Source organism: Choristoneura fumiferana, chromosome 4 (genome assembly GCF_025370935.1).
Source record: "Choristoneura fumiferana chromosome 4, NRCan_CFum_1, whole genome shotgun sequence".
NCBI lineage: Eukaryota > Metazoa > Arthropoda > Insecta > Lepidoptera > Tortricidae > Choristoneura > Choristoneura fumiferana.
This window is the reverse complement of record NC_133475.1, coordinates 5,858,828-5,880,945: the sequence shown is the minus strand read 5'-3', so window position 1 is coordinate 5,880,945 and position 22,118 is coordinate 5,858,828. Positions and strand designations below refer to the sequence as shown.

The window sequence follows — 22,118 nt, the reverse complement described above, 5'->3', positions numbered from 1 at the left end:
AAAAAAATGGTTTCTATATATGAATACGTTAATTTAATACGAGTATTTTAAGGAACAGAATCAACGGTTAGCGACACCTTCGAACTTTCGTTTTAAGCTCTGCCAACACTTCCTTGAGGGTAATCTTTTTACAAATTTTTATTTAGTTTAACCTGTCCCGTTGTCGTCTGTCTGTCTGTAATCAAATCTTACAAATATTAAATATAATGACCCGGATAACTCACGTCTTAAATCGAGTTTAGCTCGACATGTTTCGGGCTAACCCGTAGCCCTTGGTCTTCGGAGCAACGCGACTCAGCGGCTGCTGCAACACGCGCACTGCACTGCTGTTTCATGTTCAAAATTGCAAATCTTACAAGTTAAATTTGACCAACTTCCAGTAGTCAGATTGACTTGAAATTTGGAATGCTTGTGTAAATCTCGTGATAATACAATAATCTAGTAGTGACATCCTGGTAGTACAGCCAGGATCGTCTCCGCAGGACGGAACTGTTCAGCGGTTAGCATCGACTTGAAATTTGGTATTTGGGTGACAATGTCAACAAAAAGTACAGTCAGCAAAAAAGCTTGTATTAAAAATGTTTTTTTTTATGGTTTGGTTATTATTTCTATATGTAGATAGTGCCACGAGAGTTTAAGTGAATGATTACACACTCAGCTACAAAAAGAACTGATTGCACAAAAGGAGAATAATGAAATGAATGAGTAAATGTCAAAATCTTGCTGTCATTACACGACATGTTGTAGCTGTGTGTGTAATCATTCACTTCAACTCTCGTGGCACTACCTATACGTATTCCCTCGTTAATGGTAGATGCAGATAGTTTAAGGAATAATATGGATGTTTACGTCATTTTTAATTAAACTTAACTAATTTATTTTCACAGTTTTCTAACTTTTTAAAAAATAACAAAAACCTTAATTTTTTTATATTTTTAACGTGGTGTTCTACGATGAGTTAAAAAAGCTCGGACGAGCGGACGTGCGCTTTTGGGTCACTTCCGACGGCTGATTTATACCTACCCGATACCGGCACAAAAATATTAAAACAAAACGAGTTGTCTTTTAACATTACATATAGCATCTTATAATACTACTACCTCCATTATATCCACTAGGTATTCTCTAAGTTTGCATTTTTTTACATTTTATATTTTTAATGGGATTGTGACTCTAGCTTCAATAGACGTTAAACAGGTGAAGTCTTTGTAATAAAAACGTTTAGGTACACTGTGAAAAACATCCTCAGATCGAGCGCTATATCCCACGGTTTAAACCTAGGTCTAACGAGCTATACCTAAGTATCACGGCCTCTATTATACATATAATCAAAACCTTTTATTTTTATCTAAGTAGCTAAGTGTCTGTACGTTTCTAATTTTTTTTCATACCGGGTGTGGCCTGTAATATGAGCAAATAATTAACATAGATCATTCTCGTCAAAATGAACAACATTAGTTCAGCGACTTTTAAAAATAATTCGTTTTTAATATTTATTACACTTTAAAGTTTACTTGAAGAAGCATGTAAAGCAAAACGCTTGATGTTCGTAGCGTGACAGCCGGCGTCAGTTGTGTTCTAGGATGGCGTACATTGACAGCAGTATTTAATTTGTATGAACAAAGGAAATAAAATACTCCATTATTTTTAAAAGTCGCTGAACTAATATTGTTCACTTTTACGAGTACGATCTACGTTTTTAATAATTGCTCGTATTACAGGCCACACCCGGTATAAGATGTGGGTCACCTGATGGGAAGCAATCACCGCCGCCCATGGACACCTGTCAATACGAGGGGTGTCACAGGTGCGTTGCCGGCCCTTTGTGAGACTGATATACTCGTTTTTTACAGAATAATGTCTCTTTAAATGAAACTACATATATGCAATGCAATTAATGCATACGAGGTATGTAGCGGCGGGCTTAAATACTCGTACTTAATATTTCGGTACTGAAAGAAAACTTATCTTGGGTAACGAATAAACTCGATTTAAACCTACCTGCCAGTATCGCTTATTTATAATAGAGCTACTACTTTACAAATAAATAAAAAATAAGGACTAGTAAAGCCGTTGAAGGTTCTCACCATATACCGAGCAAGTGTGAGAGGCGCATCCCAGGAATAAGAAAGAGATGCCGAAGATATCCCGGGGCTTGGTGGTGCGAGCGTGAGAAAAAGGGGACGCCGCGGTTCCTTACTCATTAGAGAAACATGAACATGCAGGAGTAAAACCAGGACCAAGGAATGTGAGGGGTGCGAAGAAAGAGCAAGTACGCACGAGAGGCGTGTACGATAACAAGGTCCTACTCTACTCGTGCGAAACCGAACATACCTATATAGGTATAATTAACAATATAACATTTGTATATAATGCCAAAGAGGAACGTAAAGCTTCCGAATAGATAAAAAGCGAGGCCTAAAGTATTTTTTTATTCGACTGGATGGCAAACGAGCAAGTGGGTCTCCTGATGGTAAGAGATCACCACCAAGTATTATGTAAGAACAGTATTCGTACACATTTTGACAGTGTGTTAAATTAAATGCGAACCACACCTATTTAGTTCATGACCATGACCCACAACTTAGCGAATAACAGTACAATTAGGAAAATTAAGATATCTAATAAATTAATAGTATTTTTAGTAAGTAGGTACCCAATTTACGTAATGATTACATGCTGATGAAGGTGCTGTACACACCTACACATAATAAGTTAAGTAGTAATAAACATGATTAAAGGCATACATTACATTATTAATAGTACTAATACACATTAGTATATTTTTACAAATTAGTATTTACTAATTTATTAAGTCAGTTTTAGCTGTCTATATAAGGTATTACATGTGCTAGGTACCTAAGAGCGAATCGTAAACACACATGATAACAGATATCATTTGCTCATTAGTAGCATACCTACCCTCGTGCTAGTAACTAGCACGTATATTAGTATCTATACTATAGATTCTATAGTCTTATCTTGATCATATGAAACCCATAATAGCATGTTCCCCATAATCACGCAGGATTTGTAGGGTCGCAGGCGCACGCGACCACCTAATTACCGGTCATAAACCACCTAATTATCACTTTATCACACGTAGTAAAGCATCTAGCTCGTTGGAGCGAATTCTTTTACCTTGTTAACATGTTTTAACATATTATCCCCGCTGTGTTGGTAAAATGGCGTCGTAAAGCAAAGTAATAACGCACGGGGCCTCAAGGCGCGCCGGCCGGCACTCCCCTGACATTTATCCGTAGCCCATAAAAAGAAATATCTACCAGGGAAGCATGGCAGCGAAGGCTCTCATTATAAAGGCCTCGCCGCGCCCTCCAGACCCGATTCCCCGACGGGAACGGAGGCACTGACGTCCTACTGACCCGTATTGTAATTGCATGCATTAGTGCCCGGCGTTTAGTTTTGGCCGTTACGAGCGGAGAGCTTTCATTAGTCATAGTACCTAATGTCAAACAATGTTACACTTAGGGGCTGTTTCACCATCTATTTTAGTGTTAACCGACGGTTAAATGTGTTGCCGTCTCCGTCTATTCGAACAAAACAAATAGAGACGGCTTCACACCTAACCGCCAGTTAACACTAATCAATGGATGGTGGGACAGCCCCTAAATCTGTTCGATGCATGTCAAATGTCGATAATGTTTTACAATAATGTTTAAGTTTTCCCAAACTTTCTCATTTGTACTTATGTAGGTACCTATAATTATAGTAGATAGGATAGGATGACAAATAATTTTCAAAGTTAGGCAAACTAATATGCTCTAGTGAGATATTTAACAATTCTTATCTACATTTTAATTAACAAGTCGCCCAAACACCCAAAGAACTTGACCTTATGGGGTGACACTCTTTCCCGGCCCCGATAAAACCGACATGGAAATACCGACCCTATTTTATTGTGGACACGCCCATAGAAACTGACATGAGCTTCTGTGGGCGTGCACACGAGAAACAGGGTCGGTATTTCCATGTCGGTATGATCCAGGCCGGGAAAGAGTGTCACCCAACTTATGCCATGGATGGCTAACCAATACTATGAATATTAAAAATAAAACTCGAAACTATCTTAGCTGGGGTTCAAATTATTGCTAAAAATAATCTTGCACGCCAAAAACACATACCAGTAGGTACTAAATCATCGTCATCCCAGCCTATATACGTCCCATTGCTGGGCACAGGCTTCCTCTCAGAATAAAACCACTTAAAATAAAACATAAATTCAGCCACAAACTCGACATTCGTAATCACAGGTTGTCCTTAGAAATTGTATAATTTTCGCCTGATTCTGCTGAACAAACGATTCAGAAGCCAAGAGTGATGATGCCGAATGTCCGGCGAGGGTCAGGCGCGGCAACGGGGTCAGGGGAGGGGTGACAAATGATGCCGTTGTCTTTATTACTGAAGGGTTGGCTATAAATAGTTTCACTGCCTGCGTACGGACTGCGGCCTTCTATCGCGAATGGCCATCATATTACTTGTACAGTCACCAACATCAATACCAGACACGACACAAATATTAAGTGCGTAAATATCTATCTGACACAATCCTATTTCTCCGGTAGGAAGTACCAGATATTTTTGCACGCTCCGCTGTGGAAGATATCAATGCTAGTGATATACTTTTTATCACACTTGCTCGTAAACAGTGTCGTAATTTGCAGGCTACCTTGGTTGCAGCCCCCCAAATAAAACCCTCGACCTTAAATGTGCTTGTCATGAAACCCGTGGTCGGTAAATGAGTTATTACGCGTACAAATTTTCTTGTCATGAAGCCAAAGGTCGGTAAATGAGTCAATGTACGTACTGATGGTGCTGCAGGACCCCACGCACACGCACGTTGCAGCTCATGCTGTGGGAGGGGGAGGGGGAGGGCGGCGCTGCCAAGAGCGCAGCCTAAGGTATCGCCAATATTTGGAACAATTATATTGTTTTTCTTTTAGAAATATAAAAATTTACTCGCAAATGTGATGAAAAACATTGTATGTCGCACGGAGGACGGTACTAGAATTACGAAAATCGACTCATTAAAGCCCTTTTCCCAGTTAAACTATATTTTTTCTAAATATTTTAAATTTTAAATACTTATAGAAAACTGTAAGTTGGGTTAGGTTAGGTGTTTTATAACAATTCTGAACAATTATTGAATTCAGAGAAAAAAGCGTTATGACTAACGATCATTCTGACAAACATTATGGACCCACTGTTTCATATATGTATAAGTTTATAGGTAACTACAATATATTTTTATCACGTTTTGATATACCATGGGTTATCGCAGGAAATTCTGCGCATAAAGTAATCAATTCCACATTTTATTTTAAAGTTTACATTAAGTACAGACAGATAATTATAGCGAAGTAGGTAAAATACTTGTGAATAATTAAACAGAGTTCCAATTGGAATACAATTTTCTGAGGTATAGTCTCTTATAAGGGCTATCCTTTGTACAGGTTACGCCAGATACAAGACGAGTGATCCGTTTCAAGGCTGAGCGAGTGCAATGCCAAAGGGATTAAAAAGGGATGAAAGATGGGGATCCCGGGATCCTAGGTGCGAGCGTGAGAAAACGGGATACGGTTGTTCCTTGTTTATTAGGAGAACAGGACTGACCAGGCGTTGCTCGGGGAGTTGTATATTCTCAAAGGGTCTCCTTGGGTGCGCAAAGGGCGGGTGTTAAGATCGCTGTAGATTAAGTAGATGTATGTGCGCGTCATTTACTGCTTCGTGACTGCATTGTATTTTTGCGTCGTGTCTTGTGTGGTAACTAAAAGGATTCAGTTCTGATAGTTTTAGATTTTGATAAGTTAAATAGCTATTAAACGAAATGACTGATGATTTAAATTTGATAGGTTAGTTTTAACCGAAATGAGGAACCTTAATACACAATGCAAATAACTCTTTAATTATTGAATACCAACACATGAAGCAGTACAGAAAACACAGGGGGGCTACTACGAAATTCGGAAATCGTTGTTCGTACCATACTGTCCCACTCACTCTCGTATTAAATAATATTAGCATCAGCGGAATGGTAAGATATATACGAAGTTCGAATATTGCACTTTATAGTATTCGCTGGGTGCGAAGTACTTACTAAATAGGTGGGGATAATGAAATCTATCAGAGAGAGTTGCAGGGTTAAAGATAATGCCGTAGAGAAGATGGAGAATGTGGGAGTTTCGGCAAAAGGGGATTGGGAGCCACTTGAGCTGTGATCGGAAATAAACAACATGATCATAACTCATAAGCCAAATATGAACCGAATGCACAGACTTTGAATTCGCTCAAGTTTAATATTATTTTTTAAACAATTTTGACATGACATGTTTTTAGTCTTCATATAGTATGTATTTTTCATCAAGACAAGAAACAGGCGGGCAGATCTGCTCACGTTAACCATTAGATTAGAACTGACAATTGAATTGAAATTCCGTGATCTCGCAAAACTTCACGTGGAATTCCCAAAAAATACATGGTGATCTTCAGTAACGTTGTTGCTGGCAAAATATCCCTGTCGAAGAGTAACTAAAACACACAAATACGCAAGCACACGCATATTCAGAAACTACGCGTTTTATAAATTTTAGATTTGACATTTCAGGCTTTTTTAAGCCAACTAAAAACAAAAAAAAAACGTACCCTGCTTATTTTTAGACAAGTAGGTACGTGTAACTTATGGTTAACATCAAATGGTGTTAAAATGCTTTTCTCGAAAGCTTTTTAGTGTAGGTAGAATTGACTGTAGCCACACCCTTCCAGCTGCGGCTTCAATCAATTTTGTAAAAATAATAAAAATGTTTTAAAATCATGACGCCTTGTCAAGCCACGCCTACTGCTAGCTAGCTAAAATATACAAGGTTAATATTTCAAAATTGAAGAATAGAAAACAAGGGTAAAGGACATTTCAACGAGACACGTTGATTTATAGGTACCTACCTACAGCTAAATAAAATGAAAGTGTCTATTCGTACTATCAAAATAAAGTCTGATAGAAAAGTAACAAAATAGTCATTTTTTAGAATTGTCGCCCGTCTGTATGTCCGTTCCGGGACTTCCAGGTAATTTTCTGTTTATTTTAATATTTTACCCACGTGTAATGAGTAGATAAAATTCATTGATAATTAATTAATTACCCAAATTGCCGTAGGACGCTCACTGTTGGACATATGCCTACCCCATTAAAAAGTTAGTGTAGAATTTTTAAACGTCACAATTGAATCCGGTATTCTTAAATCAGACACACACGCGTCTGCCCTTGCTGAGTGCATGCACTCACACGCGACCATTTCACTCGGGACGCACTACGTAGCAGCGCGGCGCACCGACGTGTGCTATGTGCAGTGCAGCGGTGAATGCACTTGCATCTTGCATTCACTAGGTACCTCCTGCTGCCTCGGTGCGCCTGGTAGCACGGCCGGTGGGCTCGGGTCGATGCGCCAGCCACTTGGCAACCAAACAGGCAAACAAACACGGCCCTGGACCGTAATTGTTGTGACGATATTTCCGTCTTTGAGGCTGACTGAAGCACTACCTTGAAACTTAATTTTATGAACTAGCCTTTAACCGTGGAATCTACTGAATTTCCAACGGAATTTCCAATACTATATGAGGAATACGCATAATTGTGCGCTTACAGTTTCACGTCTACGGAGAGTAAACGGTTAAATTTTCATGGATCCCATGGGAAAATCAAGATACAATTAGCCTATGTGTTATTTCAAACATCCAGTTAATATCTCCTGGCCAAATTTCATCCAAATCCGCTGAACAGTTTCAGCTTGAAGAAGTTACAAACATTATTTCTACCGTCAAACCTTCTCAGACTCATAATGCGCTAGTAAATGGGCAACGCCGTTTCCATAACGACACCCACGCGCGCGCATTTCTCCGCCTACCCCGGCAACGAGGAGGAACGTTCCTCGAGAGGTATCTCTACCCCTGCACAATTCATGCGATCCTGGTTGGAGCAGATTGTAAGCTTTCAGGAAGGGAAATTGTGCGCAGTCCGTGGCGCATATTTTTGTTCGTATAGCAACGCAGCTTCCCTGAGTCATCTCTACACTGCCTGCAACTTTGGCCCCTTATTCCTTGCATGTATCCTTTAAGCCCTCTTCAGAATATGATACCCTGATACTTCTCCGATCTAATTACGCATATCATTACCATGCCTAGGCATGATTCTCATTCGTATCTTTTTTACCACAGAATATAAATGCTTTTTACCTACATCCTTTTCTACATAAGTAGTAATTAGCGCCGTATCTCTTTGTTTGTTGAATGTTGATACTCCTTGTGATTGCGATTTTCGGTATTCGTTATAATGTAAGATATTTTTTTTAATTAAGCAAGATTAAATATAATAAGTAATTAGAATAAATTATAGGATATTATAGGATTTTAATGTTATGATATTATATAAATTAATTGTAAATTTTAAAATATAAAAATAGAATAATAAATCCTAATTTTAAAATCTTTTGCTTCGAAACGTTTATTTCATCCATGACAAAAGTATTTCTAATTTATTGTTTGCGATCAAATACGAGTAGACCAGTGCTTGCTTAGCGCAAGCGCGCTCGTACTACGCGTGGCTTGGTTCCGCCCCTAACCTATGTTGCATCCCCATTCAGATTCCCGTTCACCTGTTCCCGAACCGATATACCGTGCCCTATAACTTCGAATTCGTATTAGTGAGTTATCGATTTCTGGTCAACTTGCCTCCAATAAACTCATGTAGCCTTGGTGCTTTCCGAACGGTTCGACATTATCGGCAATCACCGATACACTTCCAATAGCTTCGATGGCTCAATTCGGATTTATCGACAATCGCAGCCATCGTTGGGTACACCCTTAATTACTAAAAGATTGATAGTTTGATAGACCAGTCAATTCAACGATTACTTTTTTAATTCCAATGAAAATTTCTGGGGTACTTAATTGTAGTACTTCTGATTTTGCTTCAGTAATCAATCACGATCTTAAGAATCGAATCTCAAATCTACATTAGACATTCAAACTGTACGTTTGTTTGTATACACAGTATCAATACAGGTAGATAGAATTTCCTTTCCTTCCGCACCGGATATTGATTTTACAAGGGAAATTCGTGGCACCATTTCGCGTTCCTGTTACCCTAGCACCGCCTGAAAGCATTTCCGGTTTTTAGCTTTTCCTATCCGGCTTTTCCGGAAAATTTACAGGTAAAAAAAAACTACCTTTTTTTTCCGGATAACCGGTATTTTTATATTTTACATGGCCTTTTAGGAATATCCGTTGGGTTTATATATGGCTAAAACGCCTTTTGATGTCGGGAAAGGTTTTCCAGGAATTTTCAGAGAGCTCCGTAACACGGTCAGTGGAGCCGGTTGCCCTAGAGGCGGATCCGCAGCAACATCGCACACACTGCTACCAGGAGCGCATAGCTCGACGGAGCTCGCTTGCTCGTAACCGCGTAAATACATTGAATACCTACTAGCGCCTCTCGTATACTTCAATACCTTCAGCCCTTACTTTTTCCCTCCGCCCTTTTGCTTAATAATATTACTTGTGTTTACTCGCGGCTTCGCGCACGTAAATCATTAATCCATTAGAATATGGCCATCTTTCCCGATAGCTTTCCCGGGCACTTCGGGAGAGATGGCCAACAGTATTTTTTTTAACTATTTTTACATGTGACCAAATGTGTCTTGCTGGAATGGGTTAACATCGCAACGTTAATTATTTAATGTGTAATCAAAAAACAAAAGAATACCTTATTAGTAGTCTTTAGTAGTGAATATTTTTTAAATAGATTTAAAAAAATACTATGACCAACAAACCCTGGACTTACCCTATATTCCCATGAGCATTTTGAGCATTTCCAAAAATTACTACTAATCAGTCAAAGTAGGAAACGTCTTAATATTACGTGTATAAGTACATTTACCTTATTGATACGACCTGTTTTCGTTATGTGTTACATCGTTGTAGTGTTTTGCGAGCTATAAATGAGTCAGCTGTTAAATGTACATATATAGGTAGTTTTGGGTACTGGATTTAGGTTGTCTATGGCCACATTTTCGAGCAGTGTCGTGAAAAGTAACTTGTAACGAGCCTATCAGTCTCTCAAAGGGCCGGCAACGCACCCCTCGTGTTGGCAGGTGTCTATGGGCGGCGGCCCATCACTGGTGACTCGCATGCTTGTTTTCCTCCTCTTATATAAAAAATATATTCAGATTTATCATTTTTAGGGTTCCGTACCCAAAGGGACCAACGGGATCGTATTACTGAGACTCCGCTGTCTGTCTGTCTATCCGTCCGTCTGTCACAGGGCTCTATCTCAAGCTGTAAAAGTTAGACACTTGAAATTTTCACAGATTATGTATTACTGTGGCCGCTATAACAACAAATACTAAAAATAAAATAAAATTACAAATGAAAGGGGGTCTTCATAGAAGAAACGTGTTTTTTCATTCGTTTTTTGGTTGCTAGGCGTCATTAGCCGTTGCTAAGGCGACCGAGTCGCTTAGCAACGGCTAGTTATGTCATTTGAATATTTACTACCTTTAAGTTTGCGATTTAAATGATATTTATAAAAGCTTCGATAATATAATAGGTATAGTGACTGTCTGATTGTGTGGTTTATTCGTTTTTGTGCAAAATTAATAAAGCAATTTATGAACCACAAACATCAATGAAGCCAACTTTGATAAAGCGCTCCCCAAATCCACACCTATGTTTACCTATTGTTTTTTACGCTAAAAAAACATACTAAGTATTTAACACTATTTACAAGGTTTATAATACAGTTGAAACTTATTATTCACACTAGTCGAGCTTCTTATTATTTAATTGCACAACATGCGAAGTCCGCCGAATTTCCCGCGAATGAACCGCGGTGACAGCCTTTTTTTTTTGAGCTGCGCGCGGCGCGGCCCGTACAATTGTTTCAAAAACAAACAAGATGAGATTCAAATTGTTTTTTTATTCGAAATACTTGAATTTCGGCGATATTTTTAGAAGCTTTTCTTTAGCTTGCCCTGTTTGTTTATTTATTTATTTATTGTTTGTTTGGGTCAAATCTTGGAAGCTAAATTTGACCCACTTCCAGTGGTCCGATCGACTTTAAATTTGGCATACTTATGTAAATTTAGTGACAATACAATAATCTCCAGCCAGGATCGCACTTGACCAATTTTTTTATAGATAGTGCTAGCGGTAGGTATACCCCGAAATTCAGTAAAAAGCTGCACATGGTGTTAAAAGCATGAAAATCGGAACTATTGATCTTTAGGCCATAAGAATCAATTTGATCCAAAAAAGTAGAGGACGAAGAAAAAAAACCGGCCAAGAGCATGTTGGACACGCCCAAAATAGGGTTCCGTAGCCATTATGACAAAATTGAGTAATATTTTTCTAAGGATATTGTATGTTATACGGATCTTCCAAGTTTAGGTATATTTTATACCTTAGGCTGCTATTTACTCTTAAACTACTAATAATTCTCAAGCAAACTTAGCCATTATAGTTTTCCTTGAAAGTTTGATAAACTTACCACCATCCTGAATTTTTTCAAATTTTTCCACTCACCGGTTTAGATTTTAGAGGGGGGGGGGCGCCTTATTTTAATGAAAATTTGCACTTTAAAGTTGAATATTTCGCAAACAAATAACTAAATCGAAAAATCGTCTTAGCAATTATATATCCGTGCAAAATTACAGCTTTCTAGCATTGATATAGTCCCTGAGCAAAGCCGCAACGCAATGCAAATATTTTCAAAATTGCTTTCTTGGGGTTGGATATGAGGCTATTTCACATCATTTACGTATATTTTACAAATAATGATTCAACCGTATAATATCCGGAGGTAGGTACCCAAACTTGGTATGTTTTGAAAATGTTTGTTATTTTAATTTAAAACAAGTGACTGAAATAATGATGTGATATATTTTTAGAATCGGCTTTGTAAGCCCTTTCATTAGATACCACACGTGATAAGTTTCAGAACAATTTTTTCCCCATACAAGAAAAATGACGTCATAACACCTCTCCTTTTTTGTTTTTTTGTTCGTGCTAGGTACGGGTCAAATAGATTCTTATGGCCCAAAGATCAATCGTTCCAATTTTCATGCTTTTAACACCATGTGCAGCTTTTTTTGACGTACATACATAACAGTCTTTTAACCCAGTGAAAAAAATTAGATTGTACCATAACTTGTGAAATTTTGAAAAGAAAATTAAAAAAAAAACCGCCAAGTACCTACGGGTTGGACTCGCGTACTGAGGGTTCCATACAATCATATCATTGCCATTAAATTTACCTACAAGCTTTTTCCCGCGACTTTTTCTACCAAGAATTTGTGTAATCTCCATTTCAATTCAATTTGTTGACAGTGTAAACAAAGACGCCATTTAGCCGACCACAGACTATTTAGTGATGAGAAATCCTAGAACCTATAGCGAAACAATTAATCGATTCAATAAATGAGATTCATTAATTTATTCACCGAATGAATAAAACGCGTTATTTAAATTACTTAATATTATAAATGCGAAAGTGTGTGTGTTTGTATGTTTGTCCGTCTTTCACGTCGAAACGGAGCGACGGATCGATTAGATTTTTGGCATGGAGATAGTTTATGGGCCAGAGAGTGACATAGGCAAATTTTTATCACAGAAAAATGCACAGTTCCCGAGGGAACAGCGCGCGATAACCAAATTCCAGCACACAAACGAAGCAACAGGGCAAAAGCTAGTTAAGTATACAAATGTGTTTATAATTTTGAGGTAATTAGAAATCACTTATTCGATCGAGCATTAATCGATTTTTAAACTGTCAATTTTTCCTCTATCTCTATGCTACTAGAGACTGATTTCGGATGCAAAGAACTTTTGATTTTTCAAACTGTTGTTTTATTGACCAGTGAAAAAAAAAACTTGATATCGCACGTTTTATTTAAAAAAGTCTTCAATTTAAAAAAGCGTAGTTCAACTTTTTTTTAAGTAAGTTATCCTCCTTCGGGCAGTAAGGTAAAATAACGAAATACCTACTGGCCGCAAAAAATTCGAAAGCCTCCCAATTAAACGAAATTTAAAAATATTTTTGGTTATCATTTCATTTATTTTCACATTTGAACCCAATATTACTGTCAATTCGAGTGTGGTTCAGTAAATTTTGTGATCCATAATTTTCGGTGGTATAGGTATGCCGTAAGCCCAAATAATATGCTCATATGTCAGAGTCGGTAAAAATAAGACTGGAAGCAATGCATGACAGTGTCAGACACGGATTGTAAAGGGATTGTAATTAAAGCCTCAACAATGGTGTCATCGGTACCATTGTCTTCAGAAAACTTGAATCTGAGTTTAAGTAGATCTTGTTGGCAATAAGAATTGGGATCATAACCAGTTTTAAACAAAACCCTAAATTGTCTGCTACGAGAGCTACGGCGTAGCACCTTGATCCAAAAATTACCAATATTATTTCATAAATATTTTATTGTACTGGTGTTATTTTGCCCGTTCATGTTAAATTAAGTACCCGAAGCGGCTACTCTCGCAGCGCCGGGTAAAGGGCTCGCCGCGCGACAGAGTGCGTGAATTCTTGCGTAAGACACTCTCCTCTCATTGGCTGAAGAAACCACGCCCTGTGCGTAGCCAAACCTTGAATTTCGATAGGCCCTTAGACGGCCCTTTTTATCTCCTCGCTCACTATGCTTTCCTAGTAAACTGTGTTATATTATAAATAATTTAAAGGGCTCGTCAATAATTATTTGACAAAATAACATTTTATTGTGTAATCAAATGATGTATGTAGCCTGTGTAGTCACGGCAAACTTGTATTAGGTTATTCAGGTTGTTTCGAAGCGTGTAAGCTCGTGTAAACGCGACGTTATCTTGGGACGTTTTGTTTTTAGTATCACAATTAACGGTAATTATAAATGGTAATGAGGAAGGGCTTGGGCGGCACAGTACGGGCTTGATGAAGGTGTAAATTAATTCGAAGGGCTTCTTTGGAGCAAGAAATAATGGACATGTCACTCCCAATGACTTTGGGTACCAGGATCTCATATGAATGAAAGAGTATTTCCAACAAAAGGGCGTTTTCGAGGTACTTACGCTGGAGACGGCTCGGACTGTGTAGGTACCGTAGGTTCTTGAGGAGAACGCCTACACGGTAGGTACTTTAACGCGCGAGAGTAGAGGCGGTGGAGCGGTATGGGCTTCCTAAAATTTTGTAACTATTTGGTAGATATGTAGTTTCTTTCTAGTATATATATAATTTTTGAATCTAGGTAAAATTTCTTAAGTTAAATGTGTGTGTTCTAAATTTTTGTTTCCGTAGCTTTGCTTTTTAGAACTGCGAAAATAATGACGTAACTTATCCCAATTCATATAATAATCAAGACAAGTGAAGACATGCCACTTGTAAATAATCGATTTAAATCGAAATTAAAAAAGAAAATAGGTAGCAGACCTTCGTGACACCAATATTTTTTTTATTCGACTGGATGGCAAACGACCAAGTCTCCTGATAGTAAGAGATCACCACCGCCCATAAACACCTGCAACACCAGGGGGATTGCAGATGCGTTGCCAACCTAGAGGCCTAAGATGGGATACCTCAAGTGCCAGTAATTTCACCGGTAGTCTTACTCTCCACGCCGAAACACAACAGTGCAAGCACTGCTGCTTCACGGCAGTATTAGCGAGCAAGATGGTGGTAGCAATCCGGGCGGACCTTGCACAAGGTCCTAACCACCACTAGACACTGATCTGATATCTGTTTTGTTAAATTTACCGGGATGCCAAGTTAATTTTTTTAATTAGGTAACTGTCAAATTTTAAATTTATTTAGCTTCTATTTTTACGTTTAATTTCTTGTAAATATGTTTAATACACAAATAACCAAAAAACGCGCATGTAAAAGTCTTATAAAAAAACACTTGCTATATGGTTTTCGGTGCTATGCTACGTACACCTACTTGCCTACAATTTATGTGTGATCTCAAAGTCCTATTTCGTAGTCTGTGTCCTGTTTCGTATGAAATAACTAGGTACTAAACTAAGTAGGTGCTTTTCCTCGTAGTATTTGAAAAATCTAATACACATTTTTCACTAGTACCTATTGTATGTAGCTATGTTGGTGTGTTTAATTTACGTTAAGTTAGATATTTATCGTTTAGAAACTAGATTATTACAAACTGGAAAGAATATCAAAACCTGGTACTTACCTAATTTTATAGGTAGGTACAAGAATAGTAAGCTTTTATACATTCTATATATTTCCTACTATTATTAATCCTATTTATTATTATCTACCTCAACACCGCTTAATGTTAGGTGCATACAAAAATTATGAAACGATTTGAAATAAAAATCGGTCAAGTGCGAGTCGGACTCGTACATGAAGGGTTCCGTAAACAGTTCAGTAAAAGTTTTTCTTAAAATTCTTCTAAATCTTCTAATATAAGCTTTTTTTTTTGCTGACTGTACTTTATACCCCTGGTTACCAAAGTCCTCTACTCGATGCGGTCGTGTCGTTTATCACAGAATTCCTGCGGTCACCCGCTAGCTTTATCATCAGATCAAATCTATGTCAAAATAATATTGCATTGTCATCAGATTTATACATGCGTGTAAAATTTCAGCTCAATCGGTTGAAGATATTCATTTCAAATTTGAGTAGAAAGATTCCACCCGAGCAAACATAGTTACAGTAAGAGCAAGTAAATATAATGCTTATAATAAGTTTTTGTTAAAAATTTCATTTTTAATACAAGCTTTTTGTGCCGAATGTACTTTTTGTGGACTTTTTGTGAAATTTCAAGTCGGCTCAAAAAGAAGGCTGTCAGCGCGGCTCATTCGCGGGAAATTCGGCGGACTTCGTATTTTGTGTAATTAAATAATAAGAAGCTCGACTAGTGTAAATAAGTTTTAAACTGTATTATAAACCTTGTACTCGTAAATACTGTTAAATACTTAGTATAAGTTTTTTAGTGTAAGAAACAATAGGTAAACATAGTGATTAGTGACGATGCGAATTTGGCAAGTGCTTTATCAAAGTTAGCTTTATTGAGGTTTGTGGTTCATAAATTGCTTTATTAATTTTGCACAAAAACGAATAAACCACACAATCAGACAGTCACTATTATATTATCAAAGCTTTTCTAAAACATCATTAAAATCGCGAACTTAAAGGTAAATATTTAAACGACATAGGGGCTGTCACTTTGGTCGCCTAGCAACGGCTAACAACGCCTAGCAACCAAAAATCGCTGAAAAAACACGTTCTTGTATGACGACCCCCTTTAATTTGTAACTTTATTTTATTTTTGGTATTTGTTGTTGTTGCGGCCACAGTAGTAATACATAATCTGTGAAAATTTCAAGTGTCTAACTTTTACGGCTTAAGAGATAGAGCCCTGTGACGGAGGGACAGACAGACAGACAGCGTAGTCTCAGTAATAGGGTCCCGTTGGCATCCTTTGTGTACGGAGCCCTAAAAATCGTTACTGTTGTGTGCACGCCAAACATTGCGTGCGCAATGGCGAACGAAAAAAAAAACAACAGCCCAACAAAGATGGCCTCACTTGAATCTCATGTACCAGGGAAACATAAACGCAGGGAGATTGAATGGAATGTACTCAATGAAAGCAGCTGCTTTCTTCGCACAGTATAATGTGAAAGAGAGATAGAAAGTCGGTTGTATTGTCAATGAGCACCCTTCAAATCATTCAAATTAGTTAGAATTGTATAGTTTTAGGGTTTCTTACCTCAAAAGAAAAAACGGAACCCTTGTAGAATCACATGGTTTGTTTGTGTGTTTGTCAAGAACCTTTTGCACAGGAACATGTAGAGTGGAGTAGGTAAGTAGAGTTAGCATACTTCTAAGTCAACGCAATCAAAAAATATGTGTTTCCTTATAAAAAATATAGATACTTATAAAAGATTTATAAAAATTTAGTATGAAGGTAACCCATATACCTGTCTGTCTGTCTACGTCTGTAATCATCTAAATATTCACTAACTAATAGTTAGCCATATTTTGCTTTTGCCCGAAAGAAAACTATTCTTCTACTAAATGTTCCTGTTCAAAATATATAGTTACTAGCTTTGGCCCGCGGCTTCGCCCGCGTGAAATTCGGTTATCGCGCGCTGTGCCCTCGGGAACTGTACATTTTACCGGGATAAAAAGTAGCCTATGTCACTCTCTGGCCCATAAACTATCTCTATGCCAAAAATCACGTCGATCCGTCGCTCTATTTCGACGTGAAAGGCGGGCAAACATACACACAAACACACACACTTTCGAATTTATAATATTAGTATGGATGTACGAGTACCTACCCAATTACTTCTTGATTTTCGGCTCTACATTTTAAATTATCAATGACAGTACGTTAGCTCATTTTGAGTTCTACGGAACCTACAACAACAATAATAACACCCACCCACAACCAACAAGGCAACCTATAGTTTTGCTATGTTCGTCCATTCATCCGTCTGTAATATTGTGTAATTTTCAAACTGTAAAGCAGCATATAAATCGCTATTAAAACAACAAAATGTATACATAACATAATACTTTTGTTAGAAGCCAGTATCCTTTCTCCTTATACAAGCTAAAGCTTGAAAATTTTGAAAAAATATATTTTAAAATGAATTTATTTTTCTTTACACGTTGGGTAACGAACGAGTAGGCCAAATTAGTAAATAGTACAAAACTGGACACCGCGCGCGTTCCAACGCGCAATTGGTCAGCTTTATGTTATACATACATAGGTATATATCTTTCTTTATCCAATTTTGCATTAAATAATGAAATGATACAGTATTAGATAACTTATATCCGCTCTCACATTTCAATGAAAAGATAAAGCTTGCTTTAGTCACTCCATAAAAAACTCTCGTAGCAATTGCTACGAAATCACACATGCCTACTAGAATATGATAATTAGTAACACCGCAACCCGTACTCCATATAATAGCGCACACACACGCACCCGCACTCACACATCCAACTCGTCTCGTGCGCACCCCTCCGCTACCCTGACCTCACGCAAGGGGATCACACACTACCGTACCATATGTGACATTCGATCTCCGCACCCTCTATGCGGCTCTGGTATCTCTAGCCCACATGTGCAACCCTTTTCCGACACGTGGCCTATATGGACGGTCAGACACATGTGTCAGGTAGCATGTGGACATTATATCGATGTGTTTCTTAGCTTCACCACTACTAAATACGTAGTAGTATACGCATCGTTCATTTAATTAATTCAGTCTGTACGTATGTGGTCTTGCTCATGATATGATCAACACGCAGTAAAAGTACAACACACTAATGGAACCTATACTAGTTACCACATTACCGCTGCTTGTGTAGAGTAAGTTACCTTAAATTAAATAAACTTTACCACGCCGTGTTTACACAGCAGCAGCGCGGCACACGCCCATGACGCAGTGACATGCGTCAAGACCGGTCGATGCACCAGGGCCGCAGCCGAGCGAGGTGGTGCAACGACCTACTCACGCTGCGACGACCAACCAAAATGAACTCTGTGGCACAAAATCTTGATAGTAATGTTAAACAATATTATATGACGCTTGAGCTCAGAGTAACTGGTCTTTGGCACATGGAGAGGGATTGTGAAATCTAGCCATGCGTCTCTGAATATACATTTAAATTAAACCTTATTTTTGTAATTAATAATGCACAGGACTTCTCTCAGATTGAAAGATCTTGGGCCGTGGTTTCCATGCGAGTCCAATGCGGATCGAGAACTTCGCACGTCATTGAATTTCTTTGCGGTATGTTCTGATTTCCTTACGGTGTTTTCCGCCACCGTTAAACTCACGGTAAATTTCAAATTCAAATTCAAAATTCAAATTCAAATCATTTATTCAGTAAATAGGCCGCAATGGGCACTTTTACACGTCGTTTTTTAAACTACCAGCGCTTTCTGAAAGACCATCATTGCCAAGAAGAATGCGCCGCAAGAAACTTGGCAGAAAGTCATTGAAATTACATTTCAAATAAGTATTTCGAAAACTCAAAGGCCCAGGCTTGAGTCCACGACCCTCTACTTGAGTGGCCATAGGTCAAACCACTAGGGTACAGGTAGGGTTAGGGTATATAGATAAGACAGGTTTTGGTAAAAGGAACATTCTATCCGAAAGAGCAGGGCTTTAACCTGCCTGTTGACACAGAATAAGTAAAAGCTGCCTTAGATATGCTCGTTACTAGCATGCTAATAAATAAGAATGCTACTAATAAGTAGCACGTGTCCTATTCACACATGCTAGCAGGTAGCATTTGCTCAATAAATAGTAGCAGCTTTTGTGCTAGTAACGAGCATGTCGATGGCAAAAAGCGGAAACGTAGTAACCGCCAAAATGCATACTTTACACCAGAGCCAAAAAACTTTTCAATTTTAAGAAAAAAAAAACATAACTTCTTCATTTACCAACGGAAACATTCGAAATTTGGAATAAATACATAACTTATACATTAATTTCAATTCCCATTCTCAAAACCTAATGAAAGTCACTAGTTTTCCTATTAGGGTCGCTTATACGCCAATGGCACTTTTATTTTCGTTAAAATGAAAAACGCTGTAATTAAATGAAAAAGATAATGTATGGAAATTGTACGCCCAGTAAGAATTCCAGAAAGCATAAATGCTGTAAACAGTTGCAAATTTATTTCAACAGGGAAATTGATATGACGTGAATGCCATCACATTCGATAAAAGAACTAACTGAAATGTATTAAGTGCCACCGGCCAAAAAAAAATCGGTGAAATTAAAAATGTCCCAGTAGGAGCAGTTATCGTCTTAAAATTTCATCTACTGACTAGTATTTAAGTATGTGTCTCTATAAAAATATTGCAAAACGTTACTTTAAACTGCGTAGTAAAATTTAAACAGGCTTTCATATTACTAAACTGAAAACAATTAGGTATTTTTCTTACCGGCGACCTTATAATAGCTACGTCTATGCAACAAATGCGTGTTCATGTAGCACCTTCACCTCAACACCACGTGACGCGTTTCGAACTCAACCAGAGTTCATCCTCAAAGACAACCTAATGCCTAGTGTTGAATTCACTATGCTACCTTATTTGTTAGACACACACACACACACACACACACACACACACACATTAGGTCAAATGGATTCACAGAGGATGTAGACCGCTTCCGACCGAAGTAACCGGAGGTAGGTATATGTGGGAGTCCAACAGTGGAAGTTTTAAGGCTGATATGATGATAAATAGCATATTACCAACAGTAAACAATAAAAATAACGATTATTTTCCAATCCATGTTCCAAAAACACTAGAACTAAACCTAATACTCAGATACTGCGCGCACTAAATTCACACTACGCACGACCCAGCTCGGCGATCACCAGCGGACCGATTCGAAGGCAGTAAGCGACCACTGAACCCCCGCGAGCGCATATTTTAATTGCGGTAAAGTGAAGCCGTGCCTAATTCACGATGTGTTTCAAATGCTGTAACTATGACTTTAAATCACTTTCACGTAAAATGCAGTAAACATCGATCATAGATAATATATTATACCTACGATAAAATGCAGTAAATTTCCTGATTCATTTTTAACTACATGTATAAACGCTGTATCCGCCACTGAACAGAATTTCGGCAACGCTGCAACCACCGTACTCGTCGAAATATGCAAAATCGAAATTAGCGTAAGCTTACTTGGTAAAAAATTTGCTGTTTTTTTGGTGTTTATATCAATTAGATGTAGCAATGGTCAAAAAAATACATTCGTTTTGAATTGGTGTTCAGTTTTTTCTAAGCGTCGCAGAGCTATGAAACCATGCAATGAAGCCATTCGACGCAGAAAAATTCGCTGATTCCGAATATGCAATAAAAAAAATTGCCAGGTGGCGGTTATTACTTTTCCGCTTTTTGCCATCGATGTGTAACAGTAGCTTTGTAGTACAACTGTTGAACTTATAAAGTGAAAGAAAAAGAATAGTACTCGTACCTATAAAATCTCCGCTTAAGCTCAATGTAACAACAAACATTGTTCTTAGAGTCTTTAAATAACTAATTGCTAAACGTTGGTGTTCGTAGTCGTAGTAGTGATCTATTGACGATATTCTTTTGTTTTAGTTCGACATACAGACTTACATAGTTGATATTAGTTAACTGGTACGAGTATGCATGCACACATTCTTGGTTTGCATAGCTGAATGCAGCATTGATGTGTGAGTAAAATTATGTAGTAGTAGTTGTGAAAAACATCTTCTCGTGTCGACTAGGCACCTATTACTTAGTGCGCCGATCTTCTACCTCCTGCTGGGTTAGGCGCGCCTGGTAGCCAGTTAGCGGGTGCTGCGAACGGGTTACGAAGTTACAATAGAACTAGTGAATCTACATGAGAGGGCGCCTGAAGGCACGTCTCTTTTGTATTTGTATGGATATGTGTATATAAGGTAGGTATATTTTGTTATGAATATGTAATATATCAGGTAGCATACATAGTTAAATGAAAAATTCATTTCTATTTTAAATTTTTTGCGTGTGGCGCGATAGCTTCAGACAGAATGAAGAAAACAACTGGCCAAGTGCAGATTGAGCTCGTACGCCGAGGGTCCGGTAGAAATCTAGGTTTATTGGATATCCAGTGTTAATAGAGTCCCTCTCCTTAGCGAAATGTACTTAGTATAGGGTCATTTCAGATACCTATTATTCACATAAAGACAGACCTAAAAAGTTAAGATTTTCTGACTATCTTATTTGTTGTGATTTGTTGTAAATTAAGAACTACCTACCCTCATATTCTGAGCCAACTGGAAGTACCCAATAGGTTCCGATTTACCATCAATTTGCAAGAAATATAACTTTTTGTTTTTGACTGTATTTTTGGATTGCGTCCCAAGAGCATGACTTTTTCTATCCTTTTCTAAAACCACGGCGGGCTAAAACCAAATCACTTTTGCGACGGAAGTATTGTTTTTCGCTCAAATCTGGTATGTTAGTATGTATGTGATATTTTTTATACACATTAAAGGCCGCATACACTCTCCAGTAAAAAAAAACTGTACCCGAGGCTATGTATGAGAATTCCACACA

The 22,118-nt window shown here is 37.9% G+C and overlaps 1 protein-coding gene across 2 annotated transcripts in view; it reads left to right on the top strand.

Moving 5' to 3' along the window:
* The window catches only part of LOC141427341 (xaa-Pro aminopeptidase 1-like), a 40,167-nt gene that overhangs the window by 968 nt on the left and 17,081 nt on the right, over positions 1–22,118 (top strand). The window lies entirely within an intron of this gene.